Source organism: Bombina bombina, chromosome 10, assembly GCF_027579735.1.
Source record: "Bombina bombina isolate aBomBom1 chromosome 10, aBomBom1.pri, whole genome shotgun sequence".
Lineage (NCBI taxonomy): Eukaryota > Metazoa > Chordata > Amphibia > Anura > Bombinatoridae > Bombina > Bombina bombina.
In genome coordinates this window covers 17,266,442-17,281,156 of record NC_069508.1, presented here as the reverse complement: position 1 = coordinate 17,281,156, position 14,715 = coordinate 17,266,442, and positions in this window count along the sequence as shown.

The following is a 14,715-nucleotide window of genomic DNA, read 5'->3' as shown; positions in this document are numbered from 1 at the left end:
CCGAATTTTTTCTTTTGCAGACAGACATTAGTGTAACACTTACCTTGGTATTTACAGTCTATGTATATCCTTCACAGACATTAAACAGACATTAACCAGACAGACATTAGTGTAACACTTACCTTGGTATTTACAGCCTATGGATATCCTTCACAGACATTAAACAGACAAACATAAGTATAACACTTACCTTGGTATTTGCAGCCTATGTATATCCTTCACATACATTAAACAGACATTAGTGTAACACTTACCTTGGTATTTACAGTCTATGTATATCCTTCACAGACATTAAACAGACATTAACCAGACAGACATTAGTGTAACACCTACCTTGGTATTTACAGTCTATGTATATCCTTCACAGACATTAAACAGACATTAGTGTAACACTTACCTTGGTATTTACAGTCTATGTATATCCTTCACAGACATTAAACAGACATTAGTGTAACACTTACCTTGGTATTTACAGTCTATGTATATCCTTCACAGACATTAAACAGACATTAGTGTAACACTTACCTTGGTATTTACAGTCTATGTATATCCTTCACAGACATAAAACAGACAGACATTAGTGTAACACTTACCTTGGTATTTACAGTCTATGTATATCCTTCACAGACATTAAACAGACATTAGTGTAACACTTACCTTGGTATTTACAGTCTATGTATATCCTTCACATACATTAAACAGACATTAGTGTAACACTTACCTTGGTATTTACAGTCTATGTATATCCTTCACAGACATTAAACAGACAGACATTAGTGTAACACTTACCTTGGTATTTACAGTCTATGTATATCCTTCACAGACATAAAACAGACAGACATTAGTGTAACACTTACCTTGGTATTTACAGTCTATGTATATCCTTCACAGACATAAAACAGACAGACATTAGTGTAACACTTACCTTGGTATTTACAGTCTATGTATATCCTTTACAGACATTAAACAGACAGACATTAGTGTAACACTTACCTTGGTATTTACAGTCTATGTATATCCTTCACAGACATTAAACAGACATTAGTGTAACACTTACCTTGGTATTTACAGTCTATGTATATCCTTTACAGACATTAAACAGACAGACATTAGTGTAACACTTACCTTGGTATTTACAGTCTATGTATATCCTTTACAGACATTAAACAGACAGACATTAGTGTAACACTTACCTTGGTATTTACAGTCTATGTATATCCTTCACATACATTAAACAGGCATTAGTGTAACACTTACCTTGGTATTTACAGTCTATGTATATCCTTCACATACATTAAACAGACAGACATTAGTGTAACACTTACCTTGGTATTTACAGTCTATGTATATCCTTCACATACATTAAACAGGCATTAGTGTAACACTTACCTTGGTATTTACAGTCTATGTATATCCTTCACAGATATTAAACAGACATTAGTGTAACACTTACCTTGGTATTTACAGTCTATGTATATCCTTCACATACATTAAACAGGCATTAGTGTAACACTTACCTTGGTATTTACAGTCTATGTATATCCTTCACAGACATAAAACAGACAGACATTAGTGTAACACTTACCTTGGTATTTACAGTCTATGTATATCCTTCACAGACATAAAACAGACAGACATTAGTGTAACACTTACCTTGGTATTTACAGTCTATGCATATCCTTCACAGACATAAAACAGACAGACATTAGTGTAACACTTACCTTGGTATTTACAGTCTATGTATATCCTTCACAGACATTAAACAGACATTAGTGTAACACTTACCTTGGTATTTACAGTCTATGTATATCCTTCACAGACATTAAACAGACATTAGTGTAACACTTACCTTGGTATTTACAGTCTATGTATATCCTTCACAGACATAAAACAGACAGACATTAGTGTAACACTTACCTTGGTATTTACAGTCTATGTATATCCTTCACAGACATTAAACAGACAGACATTAGTGTAACACTTACCTTGGTATTTACAGTCTATGTATATCCTTTACAGACATTAAACAGACAGACATTAGTGTAACACTTACCTTGGTATTTACAGCCTATGTATATCCTTTACAGACATTAAACAGACAGACATTAGTGTAACACTTACCTTGGTATTTACAGTCTATGTATATCCTTCACATACATTAAACAGACAGACATTAGTGTAACACTTACCTTGGTATTTACAGTCTATGTATATCCTTCACAGACATTAAACAGACAGACATTAGTGTAACACTTACCTTGGTATTTACAGCCTATGTATATCCTTCACATACATTAAACAGACAGACATTAGTGTAACACTTACCTTGGTATTTACAGCCTATGTATATCCTTCACATACATTAAACAGACAGACATTAGTGTAACACTTACCTTGGTATTTACAGTCTATGTATATCCTTCACAGACATTAAACAGACATTAGTGTAACACTTACCTTGGTATTTACAGTCTATGTATTTCCTTCACAGACATAAAACAAACATAAAACAGCAGTGAAAATAAAGAAAAATACAATGAGTAACCAAACATTGGGGACTGCCACGAGAAAGCTTAAAAGAACACTAAAATCTAAATTAGACTTTTATGACTCAGATGGAGCAACAATTATAAACAACTTTCCAGTTTACTTCTATTATGAAATGTGCCTCATTCTCAAAGTATCCTTTGTTAAAAAGCAACCTAGGTAGGCTCAGGAGCTGCTGATTTGTGGCTGCACATATATGCTTCTTGTCATTGGCTCACCTGAAGTGTTCAGCTAACTTCCAGTAGTGTATTGCTAAGCCTACCTAGATATGTTTTCCAACAAAGAATACCATGAGAGTGGGGCAAATTTGATAATTGAAGTAAATTGTATAGCTGTTTAAACCTCTACTAACTTTCACTATACATACAGAGGGTGCTTTATATTGTAGACAAGGGATGGACAACTGTTTGCCTTAGGATGTTTTTTGGGGAAAAGCAGAGCTAAAATGTGTGGCCGCAACTCAAGAGAGCCCTAAATATGACCCTGTGCCACTGGACATTTTTAGCAAATATTCAGCAAGATTACAAGTTGTGCGGTACAGCTATATCGCTGAAAAATTAGCCATTGTGCTCGGAATATGCAGGTCGCAGGTAGCCTTTACGCAACTCTCCATTGCGCACTCAAAAAATTACTTTTGCATTGCGCCTGTATTACAGGTTGTGCGGTCCAGCAAATATGCTAGCGTTATAGCCTATATCATCAAGATCCATTCTGCGATCTGATACCAGTAGTTATGGATTTTGCAAAACAAAAATGTTTCACAAAACTCATAACAAAAATTTTACAAAGTACACTAACACCCATAAACTACACTATTAACCCCTAAACTGCCATCCCCCTGCATCACAAATACTATAGAAAACCTATTAACCCCTAATCTGCTGACTACCCAAATTGCCAACACTAAATTAAAGTATTAAACCCTAAATCACCATTCCCCCACATCGCAAATACTATAATAAACCTATTAACCCCTAAACCGCTGGCCCCCCACATCGCTAATACTAAAGTAAAACTATTAACCCTTTGAGTGCTAATGACGGCTCTGAGCCATCACAGAGTTTCTCACTCTGGTGCTAATGAGCCGTCATGAGCACTCTCCCACCTTGAGGGAGAGCTGGGGGCTTCTTACTGCTCCTACCCCGGCGATCATGCCTGTAGAGTGACAGGCATAGCCGGGGCTTCACGTGATGCGTGGTGACGTCACGCGCAATTACGTGATGACGTCACTGCACAACTTTATTTATACTTAACAATGTTAAGTATAGGAAGAGGGGGCATGCTGCTTAGAAGCCTGTATCTCAGGCATCTAAGCAGCTACAGACCCCCAAGACCCACTGTTGGAAAGGTAATCGCCTAACCTTTCCAACAGTGTAAGTCTTGGTTAAAAAGTTAAAAAAACATTTTCAAAAATTTCTAAAATAAAATATTAGCACCCAGGTGGGAAATGGCTTAGCAGCCAAAGGGTTAAAGGGGTACTAAATCCATTTTTTTTCTTCTTTAATGATTCAATAGAGCATGCAATTTTACGCAACTTTCAAATTGAATCCTATTATAAATTTTTCTTTGTTCTCTTGCTATCTTTATTTAAAAAGTAGGAATTTAAAGCTTAGGAGCCATCCCATTTTAGGTTCAGCACCATGGATAGCGCTTGCTTATTGGTGGCTACATTTAGCCACCAATAAGTAAGCGGGTCTTTACATTACTCTTTTTTAAATAAAGATAGCAAGAGAACAAAGAAAAAATTATAATAGTAAATTAGAAAGTTGCTTAAAATGTTCTATCTGAATCAGTAAAGAAAAAAAATGGGTTTAGTGTCCCTTTAACCCTTAAAACGCTGGCCCCCACATCGCAACACACTAAATTAAACTATTAACCCTAAACCTAACACCCCCCTAACTTTAAATTAAACTTACAATATAACTACCTTCAAATAAAACGTACCTGTGAAATAAAAAAAAAAACTAAGATTAAACTATAAATTAACCTAACATTCCCTATTTTAAAAAACTAAAATAAACTAAAATAAAAAAAACTAAATTACAATATTAAAAAATCCTAATACTATGAAAAAATAAAAAAACTAACATTACCAAAAAAAAACTCACAAAAATTATGAAAGATAAAAAAACACTAAGATTGCAAAAATAATAAATGAAATTATCCAAAATAATAAAAATTAAACCTAATCTAATACCCCTATAAAAACAAAAACCTTTTATATTGGGGTACCGTTGCATTCCTATTGACTGAAATAATAAAATCAACAATTGGATTAGACCTGCTTAAATCCTATTGGCTGATTTGAACAGCCAATAGGATTTAAGCAGCTCTCATCCTATTGGCTGATTTTAATATTTTAGCCAATAGGAATGTAACGGTACCCCAATATAAAAGGGTGCCTTGCATTTAAGCTTGAGTGTGCGGCGGACGATCGCATGAAGAGGATCCACGTCGCTGAAGACCGCCGCTGCTGCTTAAGGGAACCAGCGCTCCAGATCAGGACCAGCGCTCTGGATCCGTGCATCGCCGAAGACCGCTCTGCACCTCCAGGAAGATGATAGAAGATGGTGCTGCCCTTGAAGAAGATCATCACCGCTTGGATGAAGACTTTGATCTTCTTGGGCTTCCAGACTTCAGGAACGATGAGTACATTTTCTGGAGCTATTGTTTTTTTTGTTTGTTTTGGGGGGGTGTTTTTTTAGATTAGGGCTTTTTTTTATGGGCGCAAAATAGCTAATTGCCCTTTTAAGGTCAATGCCCATACAAATGCCCTTTTAGGGTAGCTTAGGCTTTTTTAGACTTAGGTTTTTTATTTTGGGGGGTTGGTTGGGTGAGGGGGTTTACTGTTAGGGGAGACTTTGTAATTTTTTAGGTAAAAGAGCTGATGGCTTCAGGGCAATGCCCTACAAAAGGCCATTTTAAGGGCTATTGGTAGTTTATTATTAGGGTTTTTTAGGTTTTTTTTCTGAGATGTTGGGGGCGGCAGATTAGGGGATAATAGCTTTATTTATTGTCCGCGATGTCAGGGCGCGGTGGTTTAGTTGTTAATAACTTTATTTAGGTGTTAGCAATGCGAGTGAGCAGCAGATTAGGGGTTAATCACTTCATTTAGTGTCAGCGATGTCGGGGGCGGCGGTTTAGGGGTATTTCGACTAGGATTTTATGTTAGGGTATTGGGTTTTAACATAACTTTCTTTTTCCCCCAGACATCAATGGGGATTGCATTATAGCACATAACTTATAATCTTGGTAATTGTTAACAAAGAACAAACAAAACAAAAACTTAAAAATAAACCAATAGGAGCTGGGGTTGTGGCTATATTGTAGTTATATGTTAAATGCATGTATTAAACTAAAACTAAAAATATTATATTATAGGCTAGATTACAAGTGGAGCGGTATTTAGCACTTTTGCTTGAGAGCTACTACCACTGAAAGTAAATCTTTCAGTGGTAATTTGTATGGCCATTCATCACATGCAATCACGCTGCTGACTGAGAGCGTGCCCTAAAGATTTATTCAGAGAAGAATCTCAGATGTCACAGACGTATCAACACCGCTAACATTGCTAGAATGGGGTATAACGCCTAACAGAAAATATCAACTGTGGTGGCAAGTTCATGCCTAACAAGAAATAGTGACTGTGTTGGCGAGTCTGTGAGTAACCCATTCTATCCAAGAATATCCCTGAACTGCTAGCGGTCATTTTCAAATATCCGCCTATACGCATAACAGTAGATAGAGAGCACCCTGGTAAAGCTGCGAAGGTAGTGAGGGGCCTCTCAATTATTACTACTGAGACTGTGCTTCCATCTTTATTATTTGCTCAAGATATCATTATTTACTTCTATATAAGGATCAAGTTAAAGGCACTTTATTGACTTTCAGTACATGTGTTGATATATATATCTAGAGGATCTCCAGCATTGACTTTTGTTAAATTAGTTAGCGTTGCATTGGCTTTTAGATTAGAATAGATTGACCACGATACGCTTTGTAACATATTTAAGATTTATTTGTTACTTGTATATTTGTTACTTTTTTAGAATAGAATTTTGGCAGATACGATCAATTGGGCACTATTCTTAGATAGCTATAGATATATTATAAAGGCAAAGTTTTAACTTTTTTATGTAATAAATTGTTTAGATATTACTTACACGCATTACTTAATATACTTTGATTAAGTCTTAGAATCAACCATTTGATACATTTGATACGGCATAGAATCAATAAGTAACACATTTATTATAACATCATACTACACATCACTAAAGCACATTATACACGCTTACAAATATTTATTCATTAGTACTACATCACTTTAGCGATATTTATCACGATTGTTTCTTTTAAATTTTCCTTTAATTATTTTTTTAGGAGACGTCCCAGTTTTTTTAAAGGGTTATTGCCAGTGACTGATCTATATATAATGTATTTTTATGAATAATTTTGTCATTTTAATAATCATCCACATTTGTGTTAAATTACTATATCATTATTTATATTTAGATATTGTTCCTTTTAAAAATAAGTGTATTATTCATATTCACCATTCTCTAGTCTTGTATTGCTCCCTTGCGGAGTGCTCCTTAATTTATTTACACTCTATTTGATATTCCTTTAACCTACTTAGGAAAGGTAGGTTTTAATTAGCAGCTTGTACAAGACAAGTCTTAGCGCCCATCTTTTCGTTATTTTTTTCTGGGAAGGTTTATACAAGATTTTGTAGTGTGTCTGTGAGAATTTGTGCCCATTTTTGTGAGGCCGCCACTGATGTTGGACATGAAGTTCTGGTTCAAATTAATCCTAAAGGTGTTCAGAGGGGTTTAGGTCTGGGTTCTGTGCAGGCCACTTGAGTTCCTCCACACCAAGCTCCTCATACCATGTCTTCAAGGACCTTGTTTTGTCCACAGGGCCACAGTCATGCTGGAACTGGAAAAGGTCTTGCTAAAACTGTCACCACAAAAGTGGAAGTACCCAATTGTCTGCAATGTCTTCAAAACCTTTGGGATGAATTGGAACTACTTGTGAGCCAGACATTCTTGTCCAACATCGGTGCCTGACCTTACAAATGCTCTATTGACTGAATTAGCCCAAATTCTCACAAACACACTACAAAATCTTGTGGATAACCCTATCAACCCTATAGTAATGCCCATGGTGTTGGAATGGAATATCCATCAAGCTCATATAGCTGTGATGGTCAGGTGTCCCCATACTTTTGGCCATATAGTGTACATTGATTATGTTTTTATATATGCATTGTTACATTAGTAATAAAACTCTGTATTGAAAACTTTGGGGTAGATTTATCATACCCCGGGCGGACATGATTTGCTATAGCGAATCATGTTCGCCCTGCATCGCTAAATGCCAACAGCATACGCTGTCTGCATTTAACATTGCACAAGCAATTCTGGTAAAATGTATGTGCAATGCCACCCCTGCACATTAGCAGCCAATCGGCCATTAGCAGGGGGTGTCAATCATCCCGATCGGATCGGGATGATTGCAGTCCACCACCTCAGACGAAATAACTGCTCTCTTAACTTAAGTTTCCAGCAAGCCGGAAACTTCAGGGGTAGATTGCAGCATCCGCTGTTTGGTAAATCTAGCTCAATGTATTAAAAAATGTTAATGTGCACTGTTCTAAGCAATCACTATGAAGCATGTGTTAGGTTATTATACTTAAGTATGCAGTATGCAATCTGTTGGGAGTTAGAAAAAAATACATATTTATTTATTATGCTTAAAATTTTTATTAGAATTGCTGATCCTTTTACATACTCTTCTAGAGTCCAAGAGCCAAATTTCTAGAAATGACACTATTCAGTATTGGCCATTGAAACGTATCTACAAACTCAACGAGGTTGTGAAATCTGTATGCCTGGAAGGTTATAAATAAGTTGAAAGGTGAAACACTAAGTCAGTGTTTTAGTGTTTTTCCTACGGATGGGACCCTGTACTGCCGACCTGTGAAGGTAAAAATGATGCAACCCATAAACTAAACAAACAACATTAGAAATCTCATTTAATCAAATATGTTCTAGAGTTCATTTCTTTTGTTCCCCTTTCTAGAACTAGAGCACTGAATAAAGCTAGAGGTTTTAAAACAACGAGACTGTACAACAATACCATTGCACATACATCTGCAACACAGAGGTCCAAAAAAGAACACACAATCACTAAGTTGCTGTAGTGGCTGATGAAATTTAAAAATGGTGGAACTTTAGCCCACAACCCTTGATATAAAACCCAGCCCACCCTTTGTCCACTTCAAGATATTTTTTGAACAATTAATAATATTATTATATTAATATTATTTCACACAGACATATATATAGGCACACTGTCAAGACAACCGGGTAGGTAAAAATCCATGGGTTATGTGACAGGAACCTCAACAGGAAGCTCTGACTCTTACCCCAACTATGTAAAAGAAAAAAGATGTAGTATCCACAACATACACGATGGAAAATGATAAAGAAATGTGAGTATCTGTGAAAGTGCACAACTGCACATACACGAGTTGGGTGTCCGGGACTTAAATATAGCCTACTCACCCCAGGAGATCCAGTGAAACAGCGCATCCAAAGCAGGATATCAAACAAGCAGGTTGTCAATTCTCCTATCATGCAGCTCTTTGTAGCCGTCAGAGGAAATAGGGTATCCGGGTGTCCATATGCCTTATAGGGCTGAGAAATTGCTCAGCACAAGAAACCACTTCTGCCCTTCCATTCGAGCCTCTGTCTAAACTTCAGCATGCGGCACTGAGCTATAAGGAGGTGACATCAAGGTAGGTGTGTCAGCGTGTCAGCATGTCAGCATGAGAGGAGGGGTGGAGGCTTTCTTCGCCCAGTTCAAGTGCAGGTTCAGATACTCACAGTAAGAGAAATAAAGCAAGTACCAATTGGCTGGTAATGGTAACAGAGAAAGAGGAAGCGGTCTTGCTATAATAAAAAGTTCCTCTTACCCCAACTACCCATATCCAGGGGTCCAATAGGAAGGTGCACAGGAATAAATGGCTTGCTTGAATAATCAAATAATAAAATCAGCACTTCTTATGTTAAAACAACAATCTTTATTCTTCACAATTTTAGTTATGCCATTTTAATTTTGAAGAATATAGACTTTTGTTTTAAAATAAGTGCCAGTTTTGTTCTTATTTGCCTGAAGAGGAGAGTGTCACAACTCACTCTTATGTAAGCACTATACAGCATTTAGACTTTTATCTTGTGCTTTACAATGGCAATAAACAGAGGCTAAGATGTAAGGAGAACTTACTAAGTTGAAGGCTCCTTATCTACCTTTTTCATTGCAGGGATTCAGTGATGCCATGCCATGTCTTACAAACAGACCACTCTTGCAGTCACATCCATCCTTCGACATTGCTGCCGGCTATTACTGATAAAAGTCACCACCTGGAAAACACTATTGATCAGGTCTGTGACTGTATCTGAATGCAAACAGAGTGTGTAACCCCCAGCCCCATGTTGCCAGCCAATGGGAGGATAGGTTCCATGGGGGGGGGGGGTGTGGACATCTGTGCCTAAATGGCCATATGGAAACTGAATAGGTGATTTCAGAAATCCTTTATAGGGGCAGACTAAGCATGCCTGAATTACTCTCATGCAGGGCAAATATTGAAAAATGTCCTTAGATCTTAACAATGTTTAAAATTTATGTTTCATTATAAACTTTTTTTATTTATTATTTTAAGTAAACCACTTTGCTCCTGTATATAAAATATAATATCCTGATAAAAAAATAGTAACATCACAGTCTCACCTTACAATAGCATTTTATTTTAATTTTATTATTATTTTACTTTTTTCCCCTAAACAAATGGTGGGGCTCTGACCCTACTACCCTTATAAAGAAGCCTCCACTGCTAAATTGTCAATATAAAGTGCAAAGGGCAAAGTTTAGTCCAGTGTTGATCTCCACTCTGATCATTCAAGTAAATAGCAAAGCAAAAACCTAGAGGGAATGTGATGATAGCAGGATGTGATGTCACTAGCTGGTGGGCGGGGCTTAGGTCCGGTGTCTGTGGCGCAGTTAGTTTAGTACAATCAACCTGTCTGGATGTGTATTGCTATGCTCTGTAATAAAATAGAGTTGTACTATCATTGCTGTGTCCTGCATATGTCCTGCATCTCATGACATGGTGTCAGAAGTTCTGGACTACGCTTCTGTTTCTGATGATGACGATGTCAAAGTTTACCCCACCTGAGCCTTTTGACTTTTCTCAGCCTGCAGCTTGGCCCACATGGCGTCAGCGGTTTCAGCGCTTCAGGATTGCATCCAAACTGAACAAGGAGAGTGGTGAAGTACAAGTTAATTCTCTTTTATACTCTATGGGGAAAGATGTAGAGCCAGTGTTCAATGCTTTTACTTTCCAAGAAGGGGAAGAAGTTAACTTTGATATAGTTATGGATAAACTCAGTGCCCACTTTGTGCCCAAAAGAAATGTGATTCATGAGAGAGCTTGTTTTCACAAACGTAATCAGCGTGTGGGAGAATCTGTGGAGTCATTTTTGCGCAGCCTGTATGAATTAGCTGAATTCTGTGAGTTTGGTGTTGCTAAAGAAGAGCAAATCAGAGACAGAATAGTTATTGGAATTGCAGATGCTGAAGTCTCCCTGAAGCTGCAGTTAGAGCCTGATTTAACATTAGACGGGGCTATTAGGATGGCCCGCCAGAGTGAACTGGTGAAAAAGCAAAGTGCTGATCTGATGTCTGAGAGTATTGTGGATGAAGTACAACAGTCTAGGAAAATTGCTAGTGAAAGGCACAGTGTGAGCGGTAGATCTAAAGTACTGGAAAGGCCTAGAAGTGGATGGGCGCAACATGGCCGATGCACACGGTGCTACCGGGCTCATGATCAGAGTGCTATATGCCCGGCCAGAGATAAAAGATGCAGAAAATGTAACAGAATAGGCCATTTTGAAGTGGTGTGTAAAACTGAATACATTAAGGAGATGCAGGTGGACAGTGACCAGGAGGGTCAGGAAGTGTCTTTTGTGGGGTCTGTTGTGGAACGGACAAGCTCAGAGGAAGATTGGAAAGTTACCTTTACTGTAATGGGAGCCAATGTTGATTTTAAGATTGACACAGGAGCAGATATCACTGTAATGTCTTTTGCTGAATTTATGAGACTGCCTCGACAGCCCCAGCTGGCGAAGGTTACTACAAATGTTCATAGTCCTGGTGGCCGCATTGATTGTGTGGGGAAATTTCTTGCCAGCTGTGAGTACAAACAAAGGAAGTTCACCATGTGGGTGCATGTGATCCGAGGTCAGTGTGTTAACAGTTTATTGAGCAGAAAAGCAGCCTGTGACTTGGGCCTCGTGGCCAGAGTGAATGAGATCTCTGAAGATATGTTTGGCGAGTTGGGCCTACTGAGCTGCAAACCTGTCCGTATAGCACTTAAAAGTGACGCAGTCCCGTACAGTATTTCTACTCCTCGTAGAATTCCGTTCCCGCTCATGCCTCAAGTGGAGAAAGAGCTCATGCGCATGAAGTCTATGGGGGTTATTGAAGAGGTTGTTGAAGCAACTGATTGGTGTGCCCCCATTGTTCCAGTTGCAAAGAAAAACGGAAAGGTGCGCATCTGTGTGGACCTGAAAAGGTTGAATGAGGCAGTGAAGAGGGAGAGATTTGTGCTGCCGACACTGGAAGATATAGCCCCGAAGTTGGCTGGGGCGAAGTTCTTTTCCACATTAGACGCTTCTAGCGGCTTTTGGCAGATCCCCCTGGATCCAAAGTGCCGCAAACTGACTACCTTTATCACTCCGGTAGGTCGGTTCTGTTTCTGCAGACTTCCCTTTGGGATATCCTCCGCTCCTGAGATCTTTCAGAGGGAAATGAGTTCTCTCCTGAGTGGCCACGTGGGCACAGCAGTCGTCATGGACGACATTCTAGTGTATGGGTCTACAGTGGAGGAGCATGATCAGCGTTTGAGTTGTGTGCTGCAGGCTATCAAAGAGTATGGGCTGAAGCTGAATAAAGAAAAATGTCATTTTAGGAAAACTGAATTATGCTACTTTGGGCATATCATCAACGGGGATGGCATCAAGCCGGACCCCGAGAAAATTCGGGCTATCGAACAGATGAAAAGCCCTTCTGATGTACATGAGCTGAGACAGATATTGGGCCTAGTAAATTACGTGGGCAAGTTTCTTCCAGATTTATCTACAGTTTTGCACCCTATCACAGAGTTGCTTAAGAAAGATGTTGCCTGGGTCTGGGGACCCTCACAAGAAAAAGCGTTCCTGCATGCTAAGTCCCTGCTGGGGTCTGCCCCAGTGCTGGGGTTCTACGACCCTTCAAAAAAGACTGTGGTTAGTGCTGATGCAAGCAGTTATGGGTTGGGGGCTGCACTCCTGCAGCTGAATGACAACAAACTACAGCCCATCGCCTACTGTTCCCGCACACTGACGGCTGCGGAGTCAAAATATGCTCAAATTGAGAAAGAGTGCCTGGCTGCAGTTTGGGCCTGTGAGCGCTTTCAGCGTTATCTAGTGGGTTTGGAGAAATTTAGTCTGGAAACTGACCACAAACCGCTAGTCCCTCTTATCAATTCTTATGACATCGACAAAACACCCTTGAGATGCCAGAGACTTTTAATGAGACTGCTCAGGTTCAATGTTCAGGCAGTGCATGTGCCGGGGAAGCAGCTGGTTGTGGCAGATACACTGTCCAGGCTCCCGCTGGCTGCTGCTGAAGAATCCTCTACAGAATCGGATGTAAAAGTGTATGTTGATTCAGTCCTGGCCTCTAAGTCCATTTCTTCAAGGAAACTGGAAGAGATAAAGAAAGAGACATATTTGGACACAGATCTGCAAGAAGTTATAAGGTACATAAGAGATGGCTGGCCCGAGAGCCGGGCAGCCTGGATGTCTTTAAATGCTTACCAGCCAGAGAGGTCGCAGCTCACGGAGCTGGAGGGGTTGGTGCTGTTCCAAGACCGTATTGTAATTCCTGTCAGCATGAGGAAGGAGATGTTAAACAGGATTCATGATGGCCACTTAGGCATTACAAAGTGCAGAGAAAGAGCAGCTACAGCTGTGTGGTGGCCTGGGATCAGCTCCGACATTGCAAATCACGTGTCTAAATGTGCCTTTTGCCGGGAACGCCGGCCTACTCAGAGAAGGGAGCCCTTAATGTCTACTCCGCTGCCTGCGGGGCCGTGGCAGAAAATAGCTGCTGATTTGTGCGAACTGCACGGGAAAAAGTTTCTTGTTGTTATCGACTACTATTCCAGGTATTTGGAAATAGCACCCCTGAATGATATCACAAGTCAGGCCGTTATCATTCGCCTGAAGAGCTTGTTCGCCCGCTGGGGCATTCCAATGGAGCTGGTGAGTGATAATGGCATGCAGTTCGCTTCTACAGAGTTCAGTGCCTTCAGCAGAGAATATGATTTTGTACATTCCACGTCAAGTCCACATTATCCGCAGGCCAACGGAATGGCTGAAAGGGCAGTTCAAACAACAAAATTCATCCTAAAGCAATCTGAACCGTACCTAGCCCTCTTGTCATACAGGGCGACGCCCATTCAAGCCACCGGGTTTAGCCCGGCACAGCTGATGCTAGGACGCCAGATTCGCACCACTTTACCCTCAGTGGGTGTCTTCAAGCCGCCTGGCCCTGTTCCTCGGGACGAAGTCCTTAGGAGGGATGAAGAGGCCAAAAAGGGTTATCGTTTCTTCTACGACAGGAGACATTCTGTCAGGCCTTTACAGGAACTGAAAGCGGGCCAAAGTGTCAGAATTAAACTGGATGATGAGAAGAAATGGAAGACGCCTGCTACGGTAGTGGGCCGCTCTCCAGAACCAAGGTCTTACACAGTCCTTACAGAGGGAGGGACGGTTACACGCCGTAACCGAAGACATCTTCAGCCTGTACCTGAGAGTCTGGAACCGGATACCTCAGTACCACCGCCGGTGGGATCTCCTGTTCTAAGAGAGGTGCCTTCCCCTCAGCAAGATCATAGCGGGGATATATCTTTGCCTCCAGCAGACTCTTGTTCACCATCTTCTGTATCAGAGGACAATTCATGCAAAGTTACATCAAGCGGAAGAGTGGTGAGGCTTCCGGCCCGATACAGGGACTGACTTTAGCTAGAACAGTGACCGGAAGTATGGGCAGAATAATCCC